The sequence below is a fragment of the Callospermophilus lateralis genome, chromosome 7 (assembly GCF_048772815.1).
Source record: "Callospermophilus lateralis isolate mCalLat2 chromosome 7, mCalLat2.hap1, whole genome shotgun sequence".
NCBI classification, from domain to species: domain Eukaryota; kingdom Metazoa; phylum Chordata; class Mammalia; order Rodentia; family Sciuridae; genus Callospermophilus; species Callospermophilus lateralis.
This window is the reverse complement of record NC_135311.1, coordinates 32,599,501-32,611,978: the sequence shown is the minus strand read 5'-3', so window position 1 is coordinate 32,611,978 and position 12,478 is coordinate 32,599,501.

The window sequence follows — 12,478 nt, the reverse complement described above, 5'->3', positions numbered from 1 at the left end:
GCCCTAGGCACAGACTGTGGAAAAGCACTTTCATTGAAAGTGGTTGCCAAGCTTCCAAGAAATTACGAGTTTCCGAAATACCAGCAAATATTTTTTCACCCAATGTTGATCATACGTTGTGGTAATGACAAGTACACAAATCCCACTTGGCTCACCAAATTTTGTTCTTCTAGGATGAAGCGTTCGTTTACACTAGCAGTTTTAATTTTTAGGTTTCACTCTTTTCTCTCCTATATAGATAGATGACTTTGGAACTCTAAATCCAACATGGTTTGTAGTAGGTCTATGAAACTTGACAAAATGAAGGAGTTCTCAGTTTTGTCTCTATGGTTTGTTTCCTCTTCAAGTAGCCCTAGGCACAGAGTGTGGAGAAGCACTTTCATTGAGAGGGTTTTTCAAGCTTCTAAGAAATAACGAGTTTCCGAAATACCAGCAAATATTTTTTCACACAATGTCGATGATACTTGGTGGTAATGATCTGTACACAAATCCCACTCGGCTCACCAAATTTTGTTCTTCTACATTGAAGCGTTCGTCTACAGTAGCAGTTGTTATATTTAGGTTTCACTTTGTTCTCTCGTATACAGAAAGATGAATTTGGAACTCTAAATCCAACATGGTTTGTAGTAGTTCTTTGAAACTTGACAAAATAAAGGAGTTTTCAGTTTTGTCTCAATGATTTGTTTCCGCATCAAGTATCCCTATGCAGAGACTGTGGAAAAGCACTTTCATTGATGGTGGTTGCCAAGCTTCCAAGAAAATATGAGTTTCCGAAATAGCAGCAAATATTTTTTCACCCAATCTTGATGATACGTGGTGGTAATGACAAGTCCACAAATCCCACTTGGCTCGCCAAATTTTGTTCTTCTAGGTTGAAGCGTTCGATTACAGTAGCAGTTCTTATTTTTAGGTTTCACTCTGTTCTCTCCTATATAGATAGATGAATTTGGAACTCTAAATCCAACATGGTTTGTAGTAGCTCTTTGAAAGTTGACAAAATAAAGGAGTTCTCAGTTTTGTCTCTATGGTTTGTTTCCTCTTCAAGTAGCCCTAGGCACAGACTGTGGAAAAGCACTTTCATTGAGAGGGGTTGCAAAGCTTCTAAGAAATAACGAGTTTCCGAAATACCAGCAAATATTTTTTCACCCAATGTTGATGATACTTGGTGGTAATGATCAGTACACAAATCCCACTTGGCTCACCAAATTTTGTTCTTTTGGGTTGAAGCGTTCGTCTACAGTAGCATTTTTTATATTTAGGTTTCACTCTGTTCTCTCGTATATAGAAAGATGAATTTTAGAACTCTAAATCCAACATGGGTTTTGGAAGCTCTTTGAAACTTGACAAAATAAAGGAGTTCTCAGTTTTGTCTCTATGGTTTGTTTCCTCTTCAAGTAGCCCTAGGCACAGACTGTGGAAAAGCACTTACATTGAGAGAGGTGGCCAAGCTTCTAAGAAATAACGAGTTTCCGAAATACCAGCAACTATTTTTTCACCCAATCTTGATGATACTTGGTGGTAAGGACAAGTACACAAATCCCACTTGGCTCACCAACTTTTGTTCTTCTAGGTTGAAGCATTGGTCTACAGTAGCAGTTTTTATTTTTAGGTTTTACTTTGTTCTCTCCTATATAGAGAGATGAATTTGGAACTCTAAATCCAACATGGTTTGTAGTAGCTCTTTGAAACTTGACAAAATAAAGGAGTTCTCAGTTTTGTCTCTATGATTTGTTTCCGCTTCAAGTAGCCCTAAGCAGAACTGTGGAAAAGCACTTTCATTGAGAGGGGTTGCCAAGCATCCAAGAAATTACGAATTTCCGAAATACCAGCAAATATTTTTTCACCCAATCTTGATGATATGTGGTGATAATGACAAGTCCAGAAATCCCACTTGGCTCACCACATTTTGTTCTTCTGGGTTGAAGCGTTCGTTTACAGTAGCAGTTTTCATTTTTTGGTTGCACTCTGTTCTCTCCTGTATTGATAGATGAATTTGGAACTCTAAATCCAACATGGTTTGTAGTAGCTCTTTTAAACTTGACAAAATAAAGGAGTTTTCAGTTTTGTCTCTATGATTTATTTCCGCTTCATGTAGCCCTATGCAGAGACTGTGGAAATGCACTTTCATTGAAATGGGTTGCCAAGCTTCCAAGAAATTACGAGTATCCGAAATACCAGGAAATATTTTTTCACCCAATGTAGATCATACGTGGTGGTAATGACAAGTACACAAATTCCACTTGGCTCACCAAATTTTGTTCTTCTAGGTTGAAGTGTTCATCTACAGTACCAGTTTGTATTTTTAGGTTTCACTCTGTTCTCTGCTATATAGATAGATGAATTTGGAACACTAAATCCAACATGGTTTGTAGTAGCTTTTTACAACTTGACAAAATAAAGGAGTTCTCAGTTTTGTCTCTATGGTTTGTTTCGTCTTCAAGTAGCCCTTGGCACAGACTGTGGAAAAGCACTTTCATTGAGCGGGTTTGCCAAGCTTCTAAGAAATATCGAGTTTCAGAAATACCAGCAAATATTTTTTCACCCAATGTTGATGGTACTTGGTGGTAATGATCAGTACACAAATCACACTTGGCTCACCAAATTTTGTTCTTCTGGGTTGAAGCGTTCGTCTACAGTAGCAGTTTTTATATATAGGTTTCACTCTGTTCTCTCGTATATAGAAAGATGAATTTTAGAACTCTAAATACATCATGGTTTGTAGTGGCTCTTTGAAACTTAACAAAATAAAGGAGTTTTCAGTTTTGTCTCAATGATTTGTTTCCGTTTCAAGTAGCCCTAAGCAGAGACTGTGGAAGAGCAATTTCATTGATGGGGGTTGCCAAGCTTCCAAGAAAATATGAGTTTCCGAAATAGCAGCAAATATTTTTTCACCGAAACTTGATGATACGTGGTGGTAATGACAAGTCCACAAATCCCACATTGCTCACCAAATTTTGTTCTTCTAGGTTGAAGCGTTTGTTTACAGTAGCAGTTTATATTTTTAGGTTCCCTATGTTCTCTCATATATAAATAGATGAATTTGGAACTCTAAATCAAACATGGTTTGTAGTAGCTCTTTGAAACTTGACAAAATAAAGGAGTTCTCACTTTTGTCTCTATGGTTCGTTTCCTCTTCAAGTAGTCCTAGGCACCGACTGTGGAAAAGCACTTTCATTGAGAGGGGTTGCCCAGCTTCTAAGGAATAACGAGTTTCAGAAATACCAGCAAATATTTTTTTACCCAATGTTGATGATACTTGGTGGTAATGATTAATACACAAATCCCACTTGGCTCACCAAATTTTGTTCTTCTAGGTTGAAGCGTTCGTTTACAATAGCAGTTTTTATTTTTAGGTTTCACTCTGTTCTCTTCTATATTGATAGATGAATTTGGAACTCTAAATCCAACATGGTTTGTAGTAGCTCTTTGAAACTTGACAAAATAAAGGAGTTTTCAAATTGTCTCTATGATTTGTTTCCGCTTCATGTAGCCCTAAGCAGAGACTGTGGAAAAGCACGTTTATTGAAAGGAGTTGCCAAGCTTCCAAGAAAATAGGAGTTTCCGAAATACCAGCAAATATTTTTTCACCCAATGTTGCTGATACGTGGTGGTAATGACAAGTACACAAATCCCACTTGGCTCACCAAATTTTGTTCTTCTAGGTTGAAGCGTTCGTTTACCGTAGCAGTTTTTATTTTTAGGTTTCACTCTGTTCTCTCCTATATAGATTGATGAATTTGGAACTCTAAATCCCACATTGTTTGTAGTAGCTCTTTGAAAGTTGACAAAATAAAGGAGTTCTCAGTTTTGTCTCTATGGTTTGTTTCCTCTTCAAGTAGCCCTAGGCAAAGACTGTGGAAAAGCACTTTATTGGGAGGGGTTGCAAAGCTTCTAAGAAATAACGAGTTTCCGAAATATCAGCAAATATTTTTTCACCCAATATTGATGATACTTGGTGGTAATGATCAGTACAGAAATCCCACTTGGCTCACCAAATATTGTTCTTCTGGGTTGAAGCATTCGTCTACAGTAGCAGTTTATATATTTAGGTTTCACTCTGTTCTCTCATATATAGATAGATGAATTTTGAACTCTAATTCCAACATGGTTTGTAGTAGCTCTTTGAAAGTTGACAAAATAAAGGAGTTCTCAGTTTTGTCTCTATGGTTTGTTTCCTCTTCTCGTCGCCCTAGGCACAGACTGTGGAAAAGCACTTTCATTGAAAGTGGTTGCCAAGCTTCCAAGAAATTACGAGTTTCCGAAATACCAGCAAATATTTTTTCACCCAATGTTGATCATACGTTGTGGTAATGACAAGTACACAAATCCCACTTGGCTCACCAAATTTTGTTCTTCTAGGATGAAGCGTTCGTTTACACTAGCAGTTTTAATTTTTAGGTTTCACTCTTTTCTCTCCTATATAGATAGATGACTTTGGAACTCTAAATCCAACATGGTTTGTAGTAGGTCTATGAAACTTGACAAAATGAAGGAGTTCTCAGTTTTGTCTCTATGGTTTGTTTCCTCTTCAAGTAGCCCTAGGCACAGAGTGTGGAGAAGCACTTTCATTGAGAGGGTTTTTCAAGCTTCTAAGAAATAACGAGTTTCCGAAATACCAGCAAATATTTTTTCACACAATGTCGATGATACTTGGTGGTAATGATCTGTACACAAATCCCACTCGGCTCACCAAATTTTGTTCTTCTACATTGAAGCGTTCGTCTACAGTAGCAGTTGTTATATTTAGGTTTCACTTTGTTCTCTCGTATACAGAAAGATGAATTTGGAACTCTAAATCCAACATGGTTTGTAGTAGTTCTTTGAAACTTGACAAAATAAAGGAGTTTTCAGTTTTGTCTCAATGATTTGTTTCCGCATCAAGTATCCCTATGCAGAGACTGTGGAAAAGCACTTTCATTGATGGTGGTTGCCAAGCTTCCAAGAAAATATGAGTTTCCGAAATAGCAGCAAATATTTTTTCACCCAATCTTGATGATACGTGGTGGTAATGACAAGTCCACAAATCCCACTTGGCTCGCCAAATTTTGTTCTTCTAGGTTGAAGCGTTCGATTACAGTAGCAGTTCTTATTTTTAGGTTTCACTCTGTTCTCTCCTATATAGATAGATGAATTTGGAACTCTAAATCCAACATGGTTTGTAGTAGCTCTTTGAAAGTTGACAAAATAAAGGAGTTCTCAGTTTTGTCTCTATGGTTTGTTTCCTCTTCAAGTAGCCCTAGGCACAGACTGTGGAAAAGCACTTTCATTGAGAGGGGTTGCAAAGCTTCTAAGAAATAACGAGTTTCCGAAATACCAGCAAATATTTTTTCACCCAATGTTGATGATACTTGGTGGTAATGATCAGTACACAAATCCCACTTGGCTCACCAAATTTTGTTCCTTTGGGTTGAAGCGTTCGTCTACAGTAGCATTTTTTATATTTAGGTTTCACTCTGTTCTCTCGTATATAGAAAGATGAATTTTAGAACTCTAAATCCAACATGGGTTTTGGAAGCTCTTTGAAACTTGACAAAATAAAGGAGTTCTCAGTTTTGTCTCTATGGTTTGTTTCCTCTTCAAGTAGCCCTAGGCACAGACTGTGGAAAAGCACTTACATTGAGAGAGGTGGCCAAGCTTCTAAGAAATAACGAGTTTCCGAAATACCAGCAACTATTTTTTCACCCAATCTTGATGATACTTGGTGGTAAGGACAAGTACACAAATCCCACTTGGCTCACCAACTTTTGTTCTTCTAGGTTGAAGCATTGGTCTACAGTAGCAGTTTTTATTTTTAGGTTTTACTTTGTTCTCTCCTATATAGAGAGATGAATTTGGAACTCTAAATCCAACATGGTTTGTAGTAGCTCTTTGAAACTTGACAAAATAAAGGAGTTCTCAGTTTTGTCTCTATGATTTGTTTCCGCTTCAAGTAGCCCTAAGCAGAACTGTGGAAAAGCACTTTCATTGAGAGGGGTTGCCAAGCATCCAAGAAATTACGAATTTCCGAAATACCAGCAAATATTTTTTCACCCAATCTTGATGATATGTGGTGATAATGACAAGTCCAGAAATCCCACTTGGCTCACCACATTTTGTTCTTCTGGGTTGAAGCGTTCGTTTACAGTAGCAGTTTTCATTTTTTGGTTGCACTCTGTTCTCTCCTGTATTGATAGATGAATTTGGAACTCTAAATCCAACATGGTTTGTAGTAGCTCTTTTAAACTTGACAAAATAAAGGAGTTTTCAGTTTTGTCTCTATGATTTATTTCCGCTTCATGTAGCCCTATGCAGAGACTGTGGAAATGCACTTTCATTGAAATGGGTTGCCAAGCTTCCAAGAAATTACGAGTATCCGAAATACCAGGAAATATTTTTTCACCCAATGTAGATCATACGTGGTGGTAATGACAAGTACACAAATTCCACTTGGCTCACCAAATTTTGTTCTTCTAGGTTGAAGTGTTCATCTACAGTACCAGTTTGTATTTTTAGGTTTCACTCTGTTCTCTGCTATATAGATAGATGAATTTGGAACACTAAATCCAACATGGTTTGTAGTAGCTTTTTACAACTTGACAAAATAAAGGAGTTCTCAGTTTTGTCTCTATGGTTTGTTTCGTCTTCAAGTAGCCCTTGGCACAGACTGTGGAAAAGCACTTTCATTGAGCGGGTTTGCCAAGCTTCTAAGAAATATCGAGTTTCAGAAATACCAGCAAATATTTTTTCACCCAATGTTGCTGATACGTGGTGGTAATGACAAGTACACAAATCCCACTTGGCTCACCAAATTTTGTTCTTCTAGGTTGAAGCGTTCGTTTACCGTAGCAGTTTTTATTTTTAGGTTTCACTCTGTTCTCTCCTATATAGATTGATGAATTTGGAACTCTAAATCCCACATTGTTTGTAGTAGCTCTTTGAAAGTTGACAAAATAAAGGAGTTCTCAGTTTTGTCTCTATGGTTTGTTTCCTCTTCAAGTAGCCCTAGGCAAAGACTGTGGAAAAGCACTTTATTGGGAGGGGTTGCAAAGCTTCTAAGAAATAACGAGTTTCCGAAATATCAGCAAATATTTTTTCACCCAATATTGATGATACTTGGTGGTAATGATCAGTACAGAAATCCCACTTGGCTCACCAAATATTGTTCTTCTGGGTTGAAGCATTCGTCTACAGTAGCAGTTTATATATTTAGGTTTCACTCTGTTCTCTCATATATAGATAGATGAATTTTGAACTCTAATTCCAACATGGTTTGTAGTAGCTCTTTGAAAGTTGACAAAATAAAGGAGTTCTCAGTTTTGTCTCTATGGTTTGTTTCCTCTTCTCGTCGCCCTAGGCACAGACTGTGGAAAAGCACTTTCATTGAAAGTGGTTGCCAAGCTTCCAAGAAATTACGAGTTTCCGAAATACCAGCAAATATTTTTTCACCCAATGTTGATCATACGTTGTGGTAATGACAAGTACACAAATCCCACTTGGCTCACCAAATTTTGTTCTTCTAGGATGAAGCGTTCGTTTACACTAGCAGTTTTAATTTTTAGGTTTCACTCTTTTCTCTCCTATATAGATAGATGACTTTGGAACTCTAAATCCAACATGGTTTGTAGTAGGTCTATGAAACTTGACAAAATGAAGGAGTTCTCAGTTTTGTCTCTATGGTTTGTTTCCTCTTCAAGTAGCCCTAGGCACAGAGTGTGGAGAAGCACTTTCATTGAGAGGGTTTTTCAAGCTTCTAAGAAATAACGAGTTTCCGAAATACCAGCAAATATTTTTTCACACAATGTCGATGATACTTGGTGGTAATGATCTGTACACAAATCCCACTCGGCTCACCAAATTTTGTTCTTCTACATTGAAGCGTTCGTCTACAGTAGCAGTTGTTATATTTAGGTTTCACTTTGTTCTCTCGTATACAGAAAGATGAATTTGGAACTCTAAATCCAACATGGTTTGTAGTAGTTCTTTGAAACTTGACAAAATAAAGGAGTTTTCAGTTTTGTCTCAATGATTTGTTTCCGCATCAAGTATCCCTATGCAGAGACTGTGGAAAAGCACTTTCATTGATGGTGGTTGCCAAGCTTCCAAGAAAATATGAGTTTCCGAAATAGCAGCAAATATTTTTTCACCCAATCTTGATGATACGTGGTGGTAATGACAAGTCCACAAATCCCACTTGGCTCGCCAAATTTTGTTCTTCTAGGTTGAAGCGTTCGATTACAGTAGCAGTTCTTATTTTTAGGTTTCACTCTGTTCTCTCCTATATAGATAGATGAATTTGGAACTCTAAATCCAACATGGTTTGTAGTAGCTCTTTGAAAGTTGACAAAATAAAGGAGTTCTCAGTTTTGTCTCTATGGTTTGTTTCCTCTTCAAGTAGCCCTAGGCACAGACTGTGGAAAAGCACTTTCATTGAGAGGGGTTGCAAAGCTTCTAAGAAATAACGAGTTTCCGAAATACCAGCAAATATTTTTTCACCCAATGTTGATGATACTTGGTGGTAATGATCAGTACACAAATCCCACTTGGCTCACCAAATTTTGTTCTTTTGGGTTGAAGCGTTCGTCTACAGTAGCATTTTTTATATTTAGGTTTCACTCTGTTCTCTCGTATATAGAAAGATGAATTTTAGAACTCTAAATCCAACATGGGTTTTGGAAGCTCTTTGAAACTTGACAAAATAAAGGAGTTCTCAGTTTTGTCTCTATGGTTTGTTTCCTCTTCAAGTAGCCCTAGGCACAGACTGTGGAAAAGCACTTACATTGAGAGAGGTGGCCAAGCTTCTAAGAAATAACGAGTTTCCGAAATACCAGCAACTATTTTTTCACCCAATCTTGATGATACTTGGTGGTAAGGACAAGTACACAAATCCCACTTGGCTCACCAACTTTTGTTCTTCTAGGTTGAAGCATTGGTCTACAGTAGCAGTTTTTATTTTTAGGTTTTACTTTGTTCTCTCCTATATAGAGAGATGAATTTGGAACTCTAAATCCAACATGGTTTGTAGTAGCTCTTTGAAACTTGACAAAATAAAGGAGTTCTCAGTTTTGTCTCTATGATTTGTTTCCGCTTCAAGTAGCCCTAAGCAGAACTGTGGAAAAGCACTTTCATTGAGAGGGGTTGCCAAGCATCCAAGAAATTACGAATTTCCGAAATACCAGCAAATATTTTTTCACCCAATCTTGATGATATGTGGTGATAATGACAAGTCCAGAAATCCCACTTGGCTCACCACATTTTGTTCTTCTGGGTTGAAGCGTTCGTTTACAGTAGCAGTTTTCATTTTTTGGTTGCACTCTGTTCTCTCCTGTATTGATAGATGAATTTGGAACTCTAAATCCAACATGGTTTGTAGTAGCTCTTTTAAACTTGACAAAATAAAGGAGTTTTCAGTTTTGTCTCTATGATTTATTTCCGCTTCATGTAGCCCTATGCAGAGACTGTGGAAATGCACTTTCATTGAAATGGGTTGCCAAGCTTCCAAGAAATTACGAGTATCCGAAATACCAGGAAATATTTTTTCACCCAATGTAGATCATACGTGGTGGTAATGACAAGTACACAAATTCCACTTGGCTCACCAAATTTTGTTCTTCTAGGTTGAAGTGTTCATCTACAGTACCAGTTTGTATTTTTAGGTTTCACTCTGTTCTCTGCTATATAGATAGATGAATTTGGAACACTAAATCCAACATGGTTTGTAGTAGCTTTTTACAACTTGACAAAATAAAGGAGTTCTCAGTTTTGTCTCTATGGTTTGTTTCGTCTTCAAGTAGCCCTTGGCACAGACTGTGGAAAAGCACTTTCATTGAGCGGGTTTGCCAAGCTTCTAAGAAATATCGAGTTTCAGAAATACCAGCAAATATTTTTTCACCCAATGTTGATGGTACTTGGTGGTAATGATCAGTACACAAATCACACTTGGCTCACCAAATTTTGTTCTTCTGGGTTGAAGCGTTCGTCTACAGTAGCAGTTTTTATATATAGGTTTCACTCTGTTCTCTCGTATATAGAAAGATGAATTTTAGAACTCTAAATACATCATGGTTTGTAGTGGCTCTTTGAAACTTAACAAAATAAAGGAGTTTTCAGTTTTGTCTCAATGATTTGTTTCCGTTTCAAGTAGCCCTAAGCAGAGACTGTGGAAGAGCAATTTCATTGATGGGGGTTGCCAAGCTTCCAAGAAAATATGAGTTTCCGAAATAGCAGCAAATATTTTTTCACCGAAACTTGATGATACGTGGTGGTAATGACAAGTCCACAAATCCCACATTGCTCACCAAATTTTGTTCTTCTAGGTTGAAGCGTTCGTTTAAAGTCGCAGTTTATATTTTTAGGTTCCCTATGTTCTCTCATATATAAATAGATGAATTTGGAACTCTAAATCAAACATGGTTTGTAGTAGCTCTTTGAAACTTGACAAAATAAAGGAGTTCTCAGTTTTGTCTCTATGATTTGTTTCCGCTTCATGTAGCCCTAAGCAGAAATTGTGAAAAAGCACTTTCATTGAAAGGGGTTGCCAAGCTTCCAAGAAATTACGAGTTTCCGAAATACCAGCAAATATTTTTTCACCCAATGTTGATCATACGTTGTGGTAATGACAAGTACACAAATCCCACTTGGCTCACCAAATTTTGTTCTTCTAGGATGAAGCGTTCGTTTACACTAGCAGTTTTAATTTTTAGGTTTCACTCTTTTCTCTCCTATATAGATAGATGACTTTGGAACTCTAAATCCAACATGGTTTGTAGTAGGTCTATGAAACTTGACAAAATGAAGGAGTTCTCAGTTTTGTCTCTATGGTTTGTTTCCTCTTCAAGTAGCCCTAGGCACAGAGTGTGGAGAAGCACTTTCATTGAGAGGGTTTTTCAAGCTTCTAAGAAATAACGAGTTTCCGAAATACCAGCAAATATTTTTTCACACAATGTCGATGATACTTGGTGGTAATGATCTGTACACAAATCCCACTCGGCTCACCAAATTTTGTTCTTCTACATTGAAGCGTTCGTCTACAGTAGCAGTTGTTATATTTAGGTTTCACTTTGTTCTCTCGTATACAGAAAGATGAATTTGGAACTCTAAATCCAACATGGTTTGTAGTAGTTCTTTGAAACTTGACAAAATAAAGGAGTTTTCAGTTTTGTCTCAATGATTTGTTTCCGCATCAAGTATCCCTATGCAGAGACTGTGGAAAAGCACTTTCATTGATGGTGGTTGCCAAGCTTCCAAGAAAATATGAGTTTCCGAAATAGCAGCAAATATTTTTTCACCCAATCTTGATGATACGTGGTGGTAATGACAAGTCCACAAATCCCACTTGGCTCGCCAAATTTTGTTCTTCTAGGTTGAAGCGTTCGATTACAGTAGCAGTTCTTATTTTTAGGTTTCACTCTGTTCTCTCCTATATAGATAGATGAATTTGGAACTCTAAATCCAACATGGTTTGTAGTAGCTCTTTGAAAGTTGACAAAATAAAGGAGTTCTCAGTTTTGTCTCTATGGTTTGTTTCCTCTTCAAGTAGCCCTAGGCACAGACTGTGGAAAAGCACTTTCATTGAGAGGGGTTGCAAAGCTTCTAAGAAATAACGAGTTTCCGAAATACCAGCAAATATTTTTTCACCCAATGTTGATGATACTTGGTGGTAATGATCAGTACACAAATCCCACTTGGCTCACCAAATTTTGTTCCTTTGGGTTGAAGCGTTCGTCTACAGTAGCATTTTTTATATTTAGGTTTCACTCTGTTCTCTCGTATATAGAAAGATGAATTTTAGAACTCTAAATCCAACATGGGTTTTGGAAGCTCTTTGAAACTTGACAAAATAAAGGAGTTCTCAGTTTTGTCTCTATGGTTTGTTTCCTCTTCAAGTAGCCCTAGGCACAGACTGTGGAAAAGCACTTACATTGAGAGAGGTGGCCAAGCTTCTAAGAAATAACGAGTTTCCGAAATACCAGCAACTATTTTTTCACCCAATCTTGATGATACTTGGTGGTAAGGACAAGTACACAAATCCCACTTGGCTCACCAACTTTTGTTCTTCTAGGTTGAAGCATTGGTCTACAGTAGCAGTTTTTATTTTTAGGTTTTACTTTGTTCTCTCCTATATAGAGAGATGAATTTGGAACTCTAAATCCAACATGGTTTGTAGTAGCTCTTTGAAACTTGACAAAATAAAGGAGTTCTCAGTTTTGTCTCTATGATTTGTTTCCGCTTCAAGTAGCCCTAAGCAGAACTGTGGAAAAGCACTTTCATTGAGAGGGGTTGCCAAGCATCCAAGAAATTACGAATTTCCGAAATACCAGCAAATATTTTTTCACCCAATCTTGATGATATGTGGTGATAATGACAAGTCCAGAAATCCCACTTGGCTCACCACATTTTGTTCTTCTGGGTTGAAGCGTTCGTTTACAGTAGCAGTTTTCATTTTTTGGTTGCACTCTGTTCTCTCCTGTATTGATAGATGAATTTGGAACTCTAAATCCAA